At 35.2% G+C, this 14002-nt stretch overlaps 1 protein-coding gene across 8 annotated transcripts in view; it reads left to right on the plus strand.

The window, feature by feature from the left end:
- Positions 1-14002, plus strand: part of RALYL (RALY RNA binding protein like) — a 365612-nt gene that overhangs the window by 294680 nt on the left and 56930 nt on the right. The window lies entirely within an intron of this gene.

Below are 14002 nucleotides of genomic sequence, written 5' to 3' on the forward strand. Positions count from 1 at the left end.
AGAAAAACGTCATCAAAAGTGGTTAGCTGGCCAGCTATTAAAAAATCTATTTTTACTAGATGGTATGCAATAAAAAAATTGGCTAACCAATGTTTGACTAAATGAATTTGATGGAAATGAACTGATAATATTCACTGTAGTGTGTTCAAAGGACTAGCTGAATCTGTGTGTGGACCGTTAGTGATTCTTTCCAAAAATTTATGGAGATCTTGTAAGGTAAAGAAACAGTAGGTATGGGAAGGTGTTATACCTATTTTTAAGAAAAAGGGATCCATCAAATTATCAGCTCAGATTAGCTTTGATTCTAAGAAATGTACTAGGACACATTATTAGATATCAATTTATGAAGACCAAGAGGCTTAAAAATTGGGTAAAAAATCAGGAGCATATTAGGCTGAAGCAATATAATTTCCTTCTTTGACAAGACAGCAAATTTAGTGTAGAAAGAGATGTGCTATATGGTCATTGTCGTGGTTTAGTAATGACACTCCCAATTTAGTGCCCTCTGAGACTCTCCCATCCCAAATGAGATTCCGCTAGATCGCTCCCACCCCTTTCCTTCCCCCTTCCTCCTCCAGGGATAGATTGGAGAATTGGAGGCACAAAGGGGTGAAAATTGCAGTTTGAGACAAGAACAATTTACTGGAAACAGCAATGAGATTTTTAAAAAAGGGGGGAACAGTAACAGCAAAAATAATAATAGCAAAAGGTATAAGACAAAAAAAACTATTTACATGGAAAGTCCATGACCAATACCAATCAGCTTTTACACACCACACCACATTCTCTCCCAACTGGAAAAAGAATGCCTTTCTTTCCAGAAACTAGAGAACAAGTCCTTCTCCCCCACCACTGGCCATGATGTAAAATGGTATTCAGCAATATCTGGGTCGTGGCCAGGACCACTCAGCAGAGCCCACAGCAGCCCGCAGCTCCTGGGCTCAAACAATCTGATCCAGTGGGCTCAGCTGGGACCACAAGCACACACCACCTCACCTGGCTACTGTAAAAAAAAATGAGTCTGTCCTGGAAGAAACTAGAACAGTCATTTAAACAAGCTTTGGCACTTTTTAGTTTTCATAAACATGTTCAAGAACATTGCCTAAAAGAAATTCTCTTGAGGTAGACATCCAATTGAAAAGTAGTGATGATGTACAACACAGTATTAACACCTGTTAATTGTGAAATTTAGCATGAACCTGAATTTGAGACACACAACTTTTTTTAGGGGCAAGACAGACAAGTAAATAATAAAAGGACTTCCATTTTTTGTTTAAACCTTAAAAATATTTGGAGAATATTTAGTCTTTGCTTCAGAAAGCTGTTAAACATATTATTAATTTTAAGCATGCTCTTTGAATATCTTAAAATGTACTTAGAGTAGTGCTGAAGAATCAGATAAATTCTAACACAGCTGTAAACTCCATCAGCATCCATCCTAATTTGCATTGCTGTTCAGTATGTGAGGGGGGACCTAAATCCCAGAAGATTTAAAATTGTTCTGAATTTTCTTCACACCACTTCTGCAGAAAATCACACGCTTAAAAAATCTGCATCTTAAAATTGTTTTGCATCTTATATTGGTCTAGCCTCCAGCAAAAATTAATTGTAGTGGCACTTCTTAGTATCTTTGAAACATAAGGTGAAGATTAAAGGTGCTGACACAAACGTGCTCTCTGGGAACAATGTTTTGGTAAAATAAAACATCACTCTTTGTCTTTTTAATTTAGTGGGGTTTTGATCTGTCTTTCATTAAAGCAACTCTGTGTCACCATACAAAAGCCCATTTACTGCTTTTTTCCTGTGTTTATTCTCCATCTGACCAAAGTAGAATCAACCATAAGTACTCTGATGGGCTGGTATTCTGCTTCCCTACATCATAAAATGTTTTAATTATTTGTTACTCACTTTAGTCCACTACCATGTTATATGGCATATTAAATGCAAGCCTGAAAGCTTTTTCTCCATTTCAGAAGCCTTTGTTTCTGTTATTAAATTTGCATGAGGCTCTCGGATTGCTGACTCTGGAGGCTGTTGATGGTGTGCAGCCATTCCCAGTTGCTCCAGGAGCAGACCCAAGCCCCAGGACAGGTGGAGCAGAGCCACCTGCCATGCACACATTGCCTGTGGTTGGCTTTCCCTCAGGACATGCAGCATGTCTTTTCTCTATAGCTGTCAGCTTGGGACCTGGTTAAAAGTCATATCTGCCCCCCTCTGGCAGTAACAACGTTGAGAGGGTTCAAGAAGGATGACAAGGCCATCTACTTTTGAGTCTTTTGAAAAAACACAGTGTGCTATAAGCTGGTGTAATGGTGCCATTTTTATTGCCATGAAAATGAGCACAATTACTGCAGGTTCTGCTGGAGACCCCATGCTGGGGCATGGGGATTCAAACCAGTGTGGTGGTACTGAGAGCACAGTGTCCCAGATCACATCCAAGTCTGCTTTCTGAGAAAAGTAGTTACTTGACCAAAGACAAATCCCCAGGGGTAAAGTGAATTTGTACAGTGTAGGAAAGCGGGGGGTGAGGATTTGGAAGAAAAATGGAAAGGCAAGTTACTGGGTGCTGCCAGAGTATCTCAGTCAATCCAGTCAATCTCTTTGCTCTACACAGTTTAATATTGTAGCTGACCTATAAACTTCTTCAAGACTGTTTTATCTAAGAATAACCCTCCCCACATGGATTATTTTCACACTTGCAAACTCCAAGCTTTTTTGGAGGGCCACAAGCAAAACTGGCTGGCCCCAGTGTCACATCTTGAAGACTCAGTGAGGAGTTATTCACTCCCCAGCCCCCCAGAATTCCTATTGCTGTCTGGGCTTGAAGCTGCCTAGCCTGAGATCCATCCTGTTGAGGAACCTTCTGTGGAGTGAAACAATTAACAGAATGCATTTAGTGAATAGATTAAGAAAGCCAGGAAAAACTGAGTGAAACAGCCTCTCTCTGTGTTGGCTTGGCTGTAACCAGAACCACCCACAGTGCTGCCCAGATGTAGCATAAGGTGACCCTGCAAAGGCTTCCCTCCAGGACAAGCTTTTTCCCAGCTGTTCTCTGAAATTTCATGTGTACAGTTCAGCACTCTCTGAGTGGTATTAGCACAGTGATTTCCCATTACCAATCACTTCTCTATGTAATGCAATTGAAATGTATATTCAACATGCTTGATTTAACATACTACTAATTAGCTACATTAAACAGCCTTTACTTTTTAATTTCATAACTCCCATGGCCTCTGGAACAGATTATTTTATTCAGATGTCTAATATTAGTATACTGGGAAGGGATGTTCTTTTATTTACATGGTATAATTATTTTTATGTCAATGTTTTACTCTTTTTGACACAAATATTTTATCAATTTCCTCAGTACATTTTACTTTCATAATCTCTGTTACAAAACTGATTGAATTATGTTGCACATCTTGGATTTCCTTTGGTTTTTCAGTCTTATAGCAGAGGCTGAAAGAATTGCTTGCAGTCATTCTCTACTTGCTTTGTGCTTCTTACATTTATTGTAAATATCATTTATAGAGTTTGGTGTGGTTTGGTTTGCCTCAAAGCCATCCATTATTTTGAGTTGCTTTTCTGAGCACTCTTGAGCAAAAAGTATGACACTGATGAGCAACTTGGTTGTGTCTTCCAGTATAGGAATCTTCTTGAGATCATTCCTCCCACTTGAAAGCGTTAACATAAACAAGTTCTTTGCCAAACAAGCATAACTATTCCATTAGCATACTGCAATATTTTGCATAATTACTGTAATAATGTGCTACTGTTAGTGTATTATCAATCTTTAAACCTGGTATATAATAAAATAACTGCAGGTATAAGTGTCTTTCTTAATTGAATACCGTCCTAGATTTCCAACAACCTTTTTCTTTATACTTTCTTTTTCTTAATGAACTTTTGTGTCCATCATTACTACTGACTTACAAGAGACTAAAGACACAGTCCAGCAAACAGAAAACAAACCTGATCAAGTATTTTCTGAAATTTACTTTTGCATCAAATTGTGGTTACAACTCCTACTTTATTCAATAGACTGAATGGAACATAATTTTTCTATGACTATGTAATATTAAGATTATATAGTGAGACATTTCTTTTGAATCAAAGTGATTATTTTTCCACAGAAATGTATCCTCCTGATGCTTTTGATTACCTTTCTTCATGAAAAAAGCTATTTTATTTCAGTGCAGTGGAATGGATCTAAGATAAATGTTGCTCTGCAGTTCTTCTGAAAACATATTTAACTTCCATAAAAAATTCCCCACATTTCTAGACAAGTTTAAATAGAGAGATGTTTAAGTCCAGTAGGATACTATTTACATTCATTTCATCAAAAAAATATTGCCAGTGGTCACATTTGAAACAGTCATTACTGTACAGAAAAAATAAAATTTTGTTTCAAATTCTTACTTTAACAGTATAATTTTTTCTTGCGTTGAGAATTTAAACCGTATTGTCAATTACATTAAAAATCTTTAAAAGTACAAATAAAAAGCTACAGCAGATCCAGTGATTCAATGTGATTTGAATCACCTTTTCTTTGTTTGTTTACTTTTTTTTTTTCAAGAAAAGACCCCCATGTCAAGTAAATAATACCATAGGAATAATAAAAGAAGTCTGCTGACAGAAGGCAGCACATGCAGGTCTTCATTTCTGAATTATGGTGGTGCAACTGCCATCAGTTTAGTCCCATAGATGTTTAAAACAATGCATGTGCTCAGAGGGGCTGGGAGAGGCAGACAAAGAATTAAGTTTGATCTTTCACATGATCGAGAGTATGAATGTGCAGCACTTCATAGCTTTAGGGAGGGGAAAATGGTGCAGAGATCTCAGGTCCTTAGCAGTATCGAGGAAAATCTTTTGCTCCTCTTCATTTTGGAATAAATCACAGATAAAGAAATAGACCAAAAGTAATAAAATGCACCAGCATCTTGATTTCTTCATTCAGTCATATTATTCCTAATCTGTGTGGTAATTCCAACAACTAGGACAACAGAACTTTTTTTTTTAAATCTTCCCATTTACTATTTTGAAAATACTGCTAACTCCCCTTAAGAAGGGGAGAAGGGCAGGTTTTGCCTCTCAGATCATCACTATATGATAAATCTAACATTTTTCTCATGTCTACTTGCTTTTATTCACCATCAGTTTTTAAACTATGGCCTTGACATGAATCCACTTAGAATTAGGTCCTGTGTTAAGACTAGCACTTGTCTTTGTAACCATCTCCCCTCAAATTATTCCTTAGATTTATTCAGTATTTCCTCAGGTTTTATTTTTTCCTTTGTTAAGAGGAAGTGACTCCAGCTTATACACATCTGCACAGGAACTGCATTCCTCTTCCTATCTCAGTACTCTTCCTCTTGCATAAGGTGATATATGGCACCATATAAATGATGTTGTCTTCTTCCACAACAGCCCAGACACCATAACCACATTCATGCTCAGAGATTAACAAATTTGGAGAACAGTCTGTTCACTTATCATTGTTGGGTTTTTTTCCCCTGGTGTATAATTTTGTTTCTTACTTTTTCCTTCTGCTGAAACCTGAAGCAATATACTAAAGTATCTAACTGTAAACCTTTTTTTTGCATGTTTTTTAATTAGCGTTTATACCACAGTAGAACAGGAAACATATCCACAATTTCTGATCGCATCAAAATTATTGACTCCTTTCCTATCCAAGAATTTTGGCTGGTATTACAAATGAAAAAACTTTGGCTTATAAATCAAAAAGTAAATTCCTAAAAGATCCAGAGTATTGATGGGTTTGCCTGCAGGCAAATAGAAGCAGGAGCTTTAATCATGCATTTGTTTTAAATCTTGACATCCTGAGTTGCTCTATTCCTATCCCTTATTACATATGAGATTTCTACCCTTTATTACTCCATGGATTTTTGCATTTAATTTAAGACATAAACAATTTGGACTTCACATGTCATCTTCCATATGAAGATGATGTCTTTTGTAGGTATTCTGCTGTACTTCAGTTAGGCTAAAAAGACCAGTGACTTCAACATATTTTAAAAAAATCAGAAACAGACAATATGGTATTTTTTCTACACGAGTTTTAGTGAAGATGGCACCATGGAATCAATATCAAGATTTGCAGACACTGCTGTTCAGGGACTGTCTTATTAAGTCTTAAAAGTAAGGATATAGGGTTCATGAAAGAACAGAGAAAGGCCTGTCCTGGCATTGCAAAAGAACAGAGGAAATCTTCATTTTCAGGAATTTAGTAAACCCTTAATTGCTGCAGTAATCAGAGATGCAGAACGCTGTGCTTCAGAGAACCACTTAGTGGATTTGCAATTAGGCATTGCAAGTCACATAATGCAACACCTCTAATTATATAGAAGGCTGTAATTTGGTCTGGGAGCTCCTGGTGTACTGCAAGGGCACCATTTAAGTGGCTTACAGAGAGCAACAGAAATATGATGCTGGGCTATAAATTTAAGACTCTGTGAATAAATAAGGAAGGTTGGATAAATGAGAGACTGTAACACATTTTGAAGTCTTGTGAATGATAATTGAAGAAGAAATTTAAAGTATACTTAATTTGAAATAAAATGGATTGCAAAGTAAGATTCCAAATAGCATGGAAGGCTATGTACAACACAGAGAAACAATAACAACACATTATTATGCAGTGAATTATAAAAATAAAATTACTAGGCAGCTTTATTTTTTGGTGAATTGTGTTAGTCTTGAAGCATACTGTCTGAAAATATGTTAACCACCCTGCCAGAACTGATAGTTAGTGCTGTTGATGCATGTCAAATGTAATTCAATTTTTTAAATAATAGGCTACAAATTACATGCCTTTTTGGTATCACATGCCAGAATTACCAAAAGCTTCTGGCAAAAGCATTGGTTATTTTATTGAAAAGTGAAAAATGTATTCATAATCATATGTGATTTGAGTCCTAAGAAATGGGCATTTTCTAATACCTATAGGCATGAAAATGTACGTTGCATTTTTCAGCTTTGCATGAGTGAGATTATTCAAGGAAACAGGATGACAAACATGAATCTTACATCGTTAGTGAAGTGACCCTCCTGTAACTGCTTTAAAGTGCTAGTAGTGTCATTGAGGGGAAAAGGATATTAAGCCTCTCCCCTTGGGATCCTCAAAGGCAATGCCTGCATTAACCTTCATCTATTTGTGACAGCAAATAGCCACACAGCAAAGTAGTATTGATTGTGTGCATTAGATCAGTCAACACTGCTTTGTTCAACCCACCCTGAAGAACCCATTCTAGATGCTTTTAGATCAGTACATATTGACCTGAGTGTTCTTACTCTGCTTTAGAGAAGAAAAGGGTCAGATGAAAACAGTTTCGTGAAAAGAATTATTAAACCTGTGAGGAAGAGAACTCTTCCTCACAGAAGAAGTGTGCCTTAGAACACTGCTTAGATAACTGTATTTTTCTTAAAATTCCATATTTTGTTTGGAGCATAGTTTTTTGCGAAATTCAGCAACTAGTTAAAATCCCAGGAGAAAGCAAATAAAAATTGATAGTAGCATGGAGTTATTTTCACCCTTCAGGTTTTGTTTTCTTTGCTTTCTTGAACAAAGGTACCAAATTGAGCACGTTTTGAATCTGGAAACTTGCAAGAATCTCACTGAATCAGAGTATGAATTGCTTCATGACTGGAAACATCACATATTTGTGGTGTATGGGTTGAACACAGTTTAGCTTATCACTTTGTTTGGCAACAGAAGACTGTTCTTCGTTGGTATGGGAGGAAACTGGAATCCATTATTATCTAAGGTTTCCAAATGTAGAGTCTGAACCAATTTCACTCCAAGTCACAATTTAGTTTTTCCTCAGATGTACTACCAGGATTTAGTCAACTATGAGAATCCATGCCACTGTTTGTGTTATCTTTGCAAGTTTGGGATCCATAAAAGAAGATGCAGCAAAATCTAACCTGTAAAATCAGATAGGATACAGCTTTTAAATGACTTGGAGCTTTTAGGTTTCCCTCTCGCTGCCTAAAATTTAGGTCACTCATTTATGAGTACTACTGGAAATTATTTCCTTTATTTTCCTTTATTTCCCCTGAGTTCTCCATGCCATCCTTTCCTATCACATCTCCAAAACCTTTCCATCCCATGTTATAACAGTAATGCATTCAGTATCCAATATGACAGTGTACATTTGTATTGGTATATCAAAATCAACTTTTGCATATGCTGTTTTAAGTCTCATCCTAGCCTCTTGCTGCTGTGAAAGATAGTACAGGGAAGAGACATAAGTAAAGATGCCTTTTATTCAGTTTTTCAACTGTCAAACTTCAAAGATAACTCCAGACAGATTATTAATTTCATTCTACTAATGGCAAAAACGTTATCTATCCTAACTACCCATGGGGTAAAAAATCCTAGAGGCTCCTGAAACCTGTGCTTATGACAAGAATTTCATGTTTATAAATGATGTAAGATACAGATTTTGCTAGGAAACTAGATAATTTGGTCATGTGCTATGCACATCTGATATATCTGATACATATGCTACACATCAGTACAGGCTGACATGGGGTATTGTCAACAGGATCTGGTGCTAAGAGTTCCCTCAAAATCTTTTCCTGAAGATAGTGCTATGGCACTACTCTGTCCTGGGGTGAGGTGCTATCTAGAACTAGCTAGATAAAATGCACTGTATCAATAGTCAGTGTTTTTTGCAGAGTTTTTTAAAAATAGAATAAAATTTAATTTAATTTAATTTAATTTCATTTCATTTCATTTCATTTCATTTCATTAATTTAATTAATTTTAAAATTTTAATTTAAAACCCTTACACATATTTTCTATTGTCCAGACATGTCAAATGCTTTAAAATTATTTTTTATATACATATATACATATATATATATATATATATATATATATATACACTAGGCCAAAATTCCATTTCTTTCACTTCAAAACACTGAAAAGACTGAAGACACCTCCATCTTGCAGCATATTAATGGCAGAATAAGAGCATGAATATAAACCAAACTCAAAGGTGAGCATTCCCATACAGAAAATCAAGTTATCTCATGGGGACCAACTATAATTTCAGTTTTTCTCTAGCACAAGAAATTAAGTTGTGTAAGATCCATATCACCTACAGATGTCTTGGGAAGTTTCTTCTTCTGGGTACAACTTTTTCCTCATGGACATAGGGAAAAGCTGATGCTTTAATAAGTGGTCTAAGTTATTCTCAATCTTAAATAATTAACCCAGTCAAAAAACTCAGAAAATATTAGGAAAAAATGTATCTTTTTAATCAGTCAGAATGTATAATATGTTGTGATACTTTCATAAGGGACTCAATATGTATTATACATCTATTAAGGATTATGTATAGATCTGCATAGAGAGAGTCTGGTAGCCAAAGGGATAATCTTGTTTGATAATCTGTTTATCCCTAGAGTGCTTACTAGTGTAGTAGCTTTCCTACTGAATAAATTCTTCAGTAATTAGTAAAATTTAGTTTTAGTACACTTGAATATTTCAATAGTGAACTTTGATTAACTATGATCTGAGACTAAAAGAGAGGAAGTGTTTGCTGATTAAAGGACACTTCTCAATCAGCTCTGATGAAAGATGTCTTAATATGTCCCATAACTAGCAGTCTCCTGGTACTCAATTCTTCCTTTCTTGAAAAGTTTTTTTGCAATACCCAGCCAGTTGTCCTTCATTTCATAGATGTATAAAATAATTCTTCTCAAATTCTCACTCTGTTTTTCTTTTTCAAATTTCATTACACTGAATTTAATTCTTCAATTTATTAAAGAAATAAAAAAATTAACAATATAAAAAATAAAAATCAGATTTTAACTCTGTTCACTGGATGATTAAAAAACAGCTTTTTGGTACCTATCTTACATGCAGTAACATTTTTGTTAAAATATTTTATTTAAGAAAGCATAACACTGAGTGTTCCTATTATTTAATGTGGCTCTCTTTCCCATTGGCATAATTCTTTGTTCATGGTCATGCTGGGATTAGATTTTCTCAGCTTGATTATGAGACTCTCATATCAGGCAATACAAGAGCTTTAAAAATGAGACTAAGTCTTACCTATCATATGTCTTATCATTTATCCACCAAGTTAGTTATTGCATCAAAGGACTAAGTGAGAAATTGCACTTTGAGCTTGCAGTATGTCAGTTTCCACCCATGGCTTGAGTGATGTATTTTATTTTGTGCTAGAATCTTTAGGTTTCAATAAATAACAGAAGCACTTAGGTCCATGGAACACAACTTCTCAAGGCACTGCAAAAACTAATACATAGTATTTGACATTATTGTGACAATATTCATGAAAACAACAGTTGGTTGTTGTTGCTTTTCTAATCACAGTAATCAATTGCAATGTCAAGCACCAGATGGGAGCAGAAGTTATTAAATTTGTTTGGGACAATTGGAAAAGTTGACATAAACCTGTGAATTATTCTTCCATTCCCTCTGCTTCTGAAACATTTCTGATAGATTATATCTTCTATACAGTCATGCTACCATTTATTATTTCAGAATATGACAGAGTTTCTTGATAAAACTTGTCAACATTTATAAAGATGTTTATGGAAGCTTCAGAAGACAAAATGAGCTTCTTACCCTATTCTATTTGGCAATGATTACTGATAATGTCCAGGAAAATGATCTTGGAAATTAAGTCACAGAAACCAGAAAGGAAGGATTACCTAGTGTTCACCAGCAATTGCTCTTTCAGACTCAATAGATAGTAGAAATTCTATTTCTTCTGTAAATTAAGACATGCTTGTATTAGGCTTGCTTGCATTGAATAGAAATATTTGGAGGTAGCAAAAGTCAAAATGCACATGCTTTAAAAACAAATTAGATGACAATATAAAACTGCTTAAAAAGTTCTGAAGAAAGATTATTTTTTTACCACTTCAAACCACAAATTCAACATTCAGAGAAAAATGAATCCATGTTTGATTACTGTGAGTGGAAATGTAAGTTTCTTTTGAAAGGTCACTTGAGTTGTTTTTTTGTCATTTTAAAATTTAATGCGTCAATAAACAGGTTGAGACATAAATCTGAATATTCTTTCACTACACGTATTTCTTCTAAATCTTTGGTTCTGCTAATTCTTTGGTTCCTAAAGCTGCACAGTGCAATAAAATACATACTTGACTAGTAAATAAGTCAGCCACATCAATCAGTCTAAATATACATTAGCACTGTACTGAAGTCCAAAATGCTTTTCAGTTGTCCTCACTTTCCTATCTGGCTTGAATGTTTCCAATCCCCTTGAAAACTGCAGTCACTATTCATAAATTTTATAGTCAAACAGAAATTGTGTGATGTCAGCAATACAGTCAGCTAACCCTCCTCAGGAATTCTGATATGTAGGTTATAAGCTAAAATGATGACTCATCTGAAAAAGTGTTTGTTCCTGACCCCTTTCTCTGATTCAGGGCAGATAGCTTTGTTTTTTCAACAAGTCAGAATATGAATCCTAACAAATTCATTAAATTCCACATGTTTTTCCTACTAAGTGCTTAAAGGTGAAATTATGTGACCACCACAAGGAAGAATATATTGATTCATAATTAGTCACCTTGGAGAACCCTTGGCTAAAATCCATTTGCTTGTGTACTGCATTAATATTGGTAGAAATGTTATTCACTTTGTCCTGTACACAGTTTTGGGAAGGAGAGGAGAGGATTCTTTAATAAGTAATTACATAGATTTATGTATCTTGGGTCAGGCCTCAAATGCAAAAGAAGTCTTGCTTGTCATGTCAATAGGACAATTATGCAAGAAAGCTAGAATTTACTATGGGATCTTGCTGTCATTCTATGATTGTTTACAAGGCAAAGAGGAATTCACATGCCCTTAGTCTAGTCACATTTCCCTGTACGTTTGTCGGCAAACCTTGAAAATTTTTCCATCTGGATGTTCAGTCCATGTCAAAGATGGAATTTAGATAATTGGCATTTATATAAGAAACCTTAGCAGCAAAGAAAATCATAAAATGCACAATTGGGTTATTCAGACCTTGTAAAATATCTCTCCAAGACAGGTTGCAAGGCGAATAACACTAAAAGGGAAATTTGTAGAGACCTTATTTTAAACACAGTGTGACAGTACTGTGGCAAATCAATGGGCAGTAATCAATTACCTATGCCTGTTCAGTTTACAGTGACTGGTTTTAATTGAGCAACTCACATAGTGTAAAAATTCTTTTTTCTCCTGCAAAACTTATCTATTTTATGTAGATAAGGAAAATCTTAGCTCAGAAGATTTTAGCTGAGAATCAAAGCTAAACACCACCTCAATCTGCCACGTCCCACTCATGCTACTGATTAGCCTCCCTCCCTCCAATTCAAACTGATATATTGCCTTGGCATATTGACAAACTGATCTTTTCCAGTAGAAAAACCATTTCAGGAAAGAAAGAAAAAATCTCAATTTCTCATGCTTCACTACCATTCCTTCATAATTAAAGTATTATTCCCTTTGTTCACTGTCTAGCTTAGCTTTCTTGGACACAGAAATATATTTTTGCAAAGAAGACAGTTTCTACTTTAAGATTTTTCCTGGAGGTGTATCACAGTCCTTCTCTAAACTTACCAGGATAAGTCTTTTTGCAATATCATATTTAATTTTTCAAGATTTCCTCAAAACTCTGGAAAATTCAGTGTACATTGGGTTGAAAAGAAAGGTAAAAAATATTTTGTACTGACAAAAGTCACCAGTAAAGATGATATAGGATATTATTTCAAATTGTGTTGCATTTTTAAACCCTCATATTAGTTTGCCATATACTGAATTATCAAATAAAAGGCCAACAGATAATTGTATTATTTTACTATGAGGAACACTTGAACTAATTAAAAGTAATGCAGCAAATTATCTAAAACCATTTAGTCAAATATAGAGAGAGGTCAAACCTAGGGCAGCACTATTTAAATCAAATTGAATTCCAGCTTGAGAACGGACTTCAAATAAATTTTTAATCGCAGTATTTTGCCCACAGGGCATTCTATCACACACTCTCTGCTTTCAAGTAAAATCCAGCAGAATGTCCTCCATCAGAATAGTGCTAGGTCTCTCTTGATTACAAAATTTCTGTATTATGAAGTATGTAAGTATGTTCTAGGGCTTTCATTCTTTGGTCATCTTGCTTATAGATAATCTCTCCAGCCAAACACTCAGTCCTTCCCCTGACTGATTCCTTTCATTAAGCAGAAAAAGAGGTAACAAAATCATGACACTATTGCACAGAACCTGCAGGAGAAGGGTGAAAGCCCCCATGAGGGGCCCTGTCACTTTATTGCTCTCTGGCTGCTCTGCCTGGGCACAGAGAACGCCAAGCTCAGATTTTCTTGGGACTGCCCTGAACACAGGGACATGAAGCTTTGGGCTCCTACTGTGCTGCCAGGTATATGCAAAGCCATCAGTGTTTCCTCTTCTATTCTTCTAATTCCATGTGGATTTCAACCCCAGAAAGAAATGGAACAGTGAGTTATAGTCATTAGGAGAACAGAAAAGGGACTGTGCTTTCAATACGTTTTGGATTTTAGAGGATGATAATAACTAAACTGGTTTATTGGTTTCTGAGGTTTTTTTCACAAAACCTTTGCTAAATTAATGCAAGTTCTCAATTTTTTTACAAAGATAACTTTCATGAGACTTTTTTCTTAAAACATTTGTTATTTAAAGTACTTTTGTTTACAACTAATGGTAATTGCTTAAAATTAACTATATAGCAAGTGTTTTATTGTGGGACTAAATTGGTTTCAGATTCATAAATTAAATGTTCAGTTCCACATATTATACACTTTGCTTCATTAGAAACACTTTTATTAAAGGCTGCAAAGAGATATTAATGACCTGGGTATTTATTTTCTGCTCCTTCTAACACAATAGCCTCAGTGGGAACAATCACAACAGAACATTTTTGCATGTCATGTAACCACTCAAAATTACTCAGCTTTAAACGTGTTTATAAAGAAATCTAAAATC

The sequence above is a fragment of the Sturnus vulgaris genome, chromosome 1 (genome assembly GCF_052056855.1).
Source record: "Sturnus vulgaris isolate bStuVul1 chromosome 1, bStuVul1.hap1, whole genome shotgun sequence".
NCBI classification, from domain to species: Eukaryota; Metazoa; Chordata; class Aves; order Passeriformes; family Sturnidae; genus Sturnus; species Sturnus vulgaris.